The sequence below is a fragment of the Trichogramma pretiosum genome, unplaced genomic scaffold, assembly GCF_000599845.2.
Source record: "Trichogramma pretiosum strain Unisexual culture from Peru unplaced genomic scaffold, Tpre_2.0 scaffold49, whole genome shotgun sequence".
Lineage (NCBI taxonomy): Eukaryota > Metazoa > Arthropoda > Insecta > Hymenoptera > Trichogrammatidae > Trichogramma > Trichogramma pretiosum.
Window position 1 is genome coordinate 83,120 of NW_019640811.1, and position 6,000 is coordinate 89,119.

Consider the following 6,000-nt stretch of genomic DNA (forward strand, 5'->3'; position numbering starts at 1 on the left):
CGTACTCGACCCCGAGAGTCTACGTATATGTAGTACACACGCGTGTCGTCGCTTCCTCTCAAACAGATAGAGAAAGAGACGATTTGCGTACTACCGATCATATCCTCCGAAAAATCATTACATGTCTATATAATCGCGAGTGTGTTGGGTTATTGCATTCCACCGCGACGACGACGAGCAGTGTTCAGAACTTCGCTTCGCAAACAGACCGGTTTTTTCGTCTTTTTTTAAAAAATTTTTTTATTTCTGGTTCATGCGTTTGCAGATCGATAGAAAACATATAAATATATATAAAACACGATTTCGCCGATTTTGATGGAACTACATAAATTTCGTCCGAAACACGATGTATACATATATAATATGAGTAATGTCCGTGAAAGAAAGAATGAAAAGAAAAAGAGGAGATTCGTGATACGCTCATGATTTGTGTCTAATACGCGGTAAAACTTGTGGTTTCCTTTTAAATAAGCAGAAGCCGACTCTACATACCGATACGGATTTTTATATTTATATGTATTTTAATGGCTGCATCTAATTAACTAATATGGTACGTGTACAGCTCGTTAGTACGTACACCGAATTTTGGTTTTTGACGCGGTACACGAGTATGTAAATTATATTATTATACATTTTCCGCGTTACATTATGGCGTGTCGATCGATGCTGCTATGCGTCGAGCGTGACGAAAAGGTGACACATACATCAGCGGTTATTTCATCGAATATACATCTTCTTCTTTCTCTTATCTCTTGCGCGTGATATAATTTTACATAATTGGCGTTTCCGTCGGCGACAAGCCACAGCTTCACACTTCGGGTAGCATCGAATCGCGCACAATCTATCAATATCTATAGCGCAACGCGGTGAGTACATGTGTGATTGAAATTTACCAAGACTGCGGACGCATCTCCAAATATATGTCGTCGTCGCGTCGTCGTGTACCAACCACGGACTCTCGTCGATTTAAATGCCCCGAAAGAAACAGAAGTCGCTCGGTTTATATACGTCAAATGTCCGGAGTCATTTTTCTCCCATAGAGCAGCAACGGCAACGGCACTAGCATGATTGATCGATCGATACATGGCGCATGAAGAGCATCTTTTTTTCAAAGTAAAGCGTCCAGCAATAAGTGTGAATTCTCAATTTCTCTGTCTGTCTATCGAAAAATCGTCGCCTGACGCTCGATCTAATCAAATCTATGATTATTTTTCTTATTAATCGTTGAAAATTCGAGTGGATTTATTTATGCCGCCCAGCATAACCGCGCGATAATCGAGGAATTCTGGATAAATACGGGAAGCTGTTGGCTCGTGAAAGTACTCACGAGTAGTGCACCGCAAGCATAAACGGCTACTTATATATAGCGTAATAATAGTCGCTCGTGCGCTCCGTATAATATATACCTCCCCGGGCGCTATATCGCTCGCATCGATTGGCTAAACAATTAGCTCGGATCTTCCCTCGTTTATGCACACACATGCACACGCATACACGTACAATCAAAACGTCTCTCAGGAGCCGCTGTTGGGGAAAAAAAATTGTACTTTTTTTCCCGATGCTCATTCATCGAGCCGCGAGCAGTGAGAGACTCGTTGTTGTTCTCCTGCAAGTGTGTCTGTGTGAGTCCTCGATCATTTGGTCCTTGAGGTTTGTGTATGCGCGCGCTGCACTCGATTGAAATATTTCGGGCATCCTTTTTAGCGCGCGGCAGCCAAAAGTAATTAGGACAGTACTCCCGCATTCGCGAGCGAGCGAGGGGGTAGGTATAAGGTAGGTAGAGAGCATTCCATTCGTGCAAGCTTTGATTCTTCCTTTTTTTTTATCCGCTTTGTTAATGTTCATCGCTGCGAGAGAGAGAGAGAGAGAGACGAAATAGATATATAACCGTTTTGATCCGAGGCATGCGAGTATTTTTATTCGTTTGTTGTTGTTTTTTTTCAAGAGAGAGGTATTTACTCGGCACCTATTATAATCGTGTTTACTTTAGAGATGAATGATCTCATCCGTCGTTTAAGCAATCCTTTTTTATTTCAATTTCGACGCAAGCCTATACAACAACAATTTAGCGTCGTTAATTAGTTTTTAAACGGGTATATGCTTCTAGTGTACTCGAGGAAATGTAAGTCAATCAAGCGAATTCCAAAATTACATTGAAAGCGAATAATTTCTCGGGGGACCAACAATTTTTCTCTGCAGATGAGTCATGATCTTTTTCATAATGAACACTACCAGGTGTAGCAATTATATAGTGATTTTTTCTAGATTTGATTATGATTCAAAATCTTGTTTCTTAAATTTTCCTATTCCTTACTGACACGTGGAACATCATCGAACGCAGCCTTCAAGACGTCTAACGGGGGAGCTATTTCAATCTCCGCATCTGCGCGCATCAATCTCACCTATATACATAAGCGTGCCCAACAATATGAGCCTCAACCCATTCAGTTTCTCTCAACCAGCAGCAGCAGCAGCAGCAGCTTCTTCTTTTCTTCTTCTTCATCGTTTCATTTGCTGCTGCTCCTGCAACGAACGCAACTTACACACATGAATCTCGATTATCATCGCACCGCTGCAGCTTTTGCCGTCGAGCTCGAGCCTCTCGAGCACCCAAAATTCGTCCCTCAAGTGTGTGTGTGTGCGTGTGTGTGTGTGTCTGTGCGAGTCGCTGAGATCGCTATCGGTTCCTATATATACACTACACGCTGCTCTACTCTCCCGTCTTTCTCTCTTTCGCATCTTCCACTTCGTTTTTCTTTCTGCTCCGTGTGTCTCACGTTACCAATTCCATGACTGGTCCTGTGTGCACTGCTGCTGCGACGACGGCCAAGAGAGTCCACGGCGCACTCGCGCGCGCGACTAATTTCGCCTTGTTAGTCCTTGTGTTCTTCTTCCTCTTCTCTCTCTCTCTCTCGGATGTATAAATATGCTTCTCGAGCGTCGGAGGACTATATAGATAAATGTACTTTTTTTCTCCGCAGCTCGCTCGCACCGCGACGTTTTTTATATACTTAGTATTTTATACGTCATGAAGAAGCAGATTCGTCTGTGTGTTTGGGGTTTTGATGCCCGTGAAAAGGTATACGAGTTACAAACGACTTGACGCCGATCCTGTGTACAGCTTCTGCTACCGACGCAATGACGAGCGTAACCTCTTTTCCCTTCCATCCTTCTTTTTTGTTTTACTCGCTTCGTACCGATCATCGGGCCGATCGTCGACTCGTGCACGCCAATTTCTGCGATTTTATACCTGCGCGCTTTTCCCAGGCTGCTGCTGCTGCTGCTGATCGGTGCACTTGAGTAATTTTGCAAGGTGTTTGTCGGGTCGAGCTCAAACGAGTATTTTTCGTGCTTTTTTTGTTGTTGCTGTGGTTATTTCAGAAACGACATTATCGCTAGCTAGGATACGTATACGTGTCTCTCTCTCTCTCTCTCTCTCTTTCTCTTGAGCTAGCTCTTCGGAAGGTCGAATTTTTAATTTAAAGATTCTTAATCCAAGCTAATTTGCCATATAACGCATAGCCTTAGAGCCAGTCAAAATACACGGCGTTAATAAATTATGATTAAAATTTTACAAGTCAACGGAGGAAAAAAAGTCATCGGCTTTTTTATATACATACAATATAATATACGCGACGCACGCGTCTCCAAATTTAGATTTCGATCCGTGCAAATTTTGCCTCGAAAAATGCGTGTTTTTATCTCAATCAGTCCCCGTGTGTTGCGAATCGATCGCGCCACGTCGAGCCAGATATTACCAGATCGTCGCAGCCAATAAGGACTCGTGTGCATATATATCTTATCGTAAACACATGTTTTTACAACTCAATCGAGATTGCCGGACTCGATATTATATAATGCGCACAAAAATTTTGGTGACGCGTCGGGAAAAAAAATCGGTAGTCATAAATCGTCCAATAAGCATACCTGAAAAATTAGAAAGATATGGAGAGAGGAGGAAAAATTGCGCATAATGCAGCTGCTGATAAAAAGAAGAGCCTTCGCACGTTTGATCGGAGGGATATTTATCTGGTCAAACGAGAAAGAGCTCAATTATGAAATTCAATAAATTCTTATTTACCGACCGCGAGGAATCTTGACACGTAAGTATATTAACATTGGCGCTCGAGATCAGGAGGCAACGAGCGACCGCACGCCGCGCGCGCACAATATAGCACATTATTAAGGCATTTCCATATTCACGCGCGACGACAACTTCATCGCTTCTTCGCTTTTTGTTCCCAAAAAGCATAGCGCAGCAAACACCAAGACGATCAAGACGATGCGCGCGAGCTCACGCAGAGCGAGCGAAAAAGAGAGCGAGAGAGTAAAAAGAAGGCAAAGGAATTCCGCGCCACACGGTTATAGACCGGATTATTCCTCGAACTAATACTGCGTAATAATATACACGACGCGCGCGCACACGTATTTCGATAATCATTTCGGTATTTGTCTGTGTTTGCCTCTGTGTCTATATTAAATACATTGCGATTCTCTCGGTGGTGGCGGCGCATGGGATGATCGCTTGGGATTATGCGATATATACATAATATTTTTTTCCTGTCTATCTATTTTTTATGTGAAACTGACGAGGAGAGGATTGATAGACCCACCGCGGACAGAAGGCGGGCACGCGAGTTTAGCCCCAAAAGACTTGCGCGCGCGACTGAGAAGCAATTAAATTGCCGTGGCGAAACGATTATACGTACATAAAATAAATATCGTAAAGTACGAGCTGCTATAAGGCTGAGGCATGCAAATCAAGCGCTCGGCCGGTGATTTTAAATTAATAGAAAACTTTTTGCTTTCCTTTTGTTTTTATGTGTACGGTGTTTTTTTTATTACAACTCGCGTAATATCACCGGAAGTTGCGCGGACCCGAACAATTCAGCATCGGAATGCGCACGCGAGATTGACATTTTTACTGCCTTTATCTTCTCTCTGTTCCTTTCATTTCCATGAATGGATCAAAAGTACGCGGTAAAAAAAGTAACGCGCGACATAGAAATCTGTGTTTCGTACGAATCGTTAGTAAAAAAGAGGAAGAAAAAAATGAGAGAGAGAAAAAGAAAATGATTTTCTAACGTGGATATTAGGTGCAGAGATCCGATCTCCGGTTTTCTCTCTCTCTCTCTCTTTCTCTGTCTTTCTAATCGTTAAATTAATATACTCGTAGAGTTGACGCGAGCTGCGCTATAATATCGGAACTTTTTGAGCCCGAGACGCGACATCTGGTCACGCGGAGCTGCTGCTGCTGCTGCTGCTCGCTGCGCCATCAATAAATGGCCTGCTCTCTGCTGCTGCTGCTGGTGTTCTGCTGCTAATATACATAGAGTAATATTAAAATTAAAAATTAGAATAATGCTCTCGTATACAATCGTATCCATCATATTAATATGAGATTTATGTACTGCTTTGTCCAGTAGTACAAGTCCGAAAACGAAGTAATCCCGGGCGCAACAAAGCAACAGCTGAAAATCGTGTGTGTGTATCTCGCATCCATACACATAATGTGCGTGCGTCGACGACTAATTGAGGTGCAGAAGCGAGAGATGATAAAGGAACCGACGATGTCGAAAAATGCGTGTATCGCATAAGAACCGGCCAGCCTTAGCACACCTAGAGTCTCTCGTAAAAGCCTCTCTCGAGTCGATCGACGAGTGAGCGGCACAGGAAAAAAGCTGCCTAGTGACACGCGCCCACGATCTCTTTCGTTTCCTTTTTCACGAAGATTCCGTTGCGCAGGACTTAGGACTCGCTCGACGCAAGAAAATTAGCATATCATATACTTACGAATCCATATTATTATATCGTTATGTAGGGATCCCCGATGCTTTCTTAATCTCACGGTGCATATAACACGCGGAGCTTTTTGGGCGCGCGATTTATTGCGGTGTGACTCGATCGTTGCGCCCCACGTAAGAGACAAGACGACGACGACAAAGGCGATTCGTTGGTGCATTAGCTCTCGAGCGAAGGTATTTAAAGCGAATTCCGGTC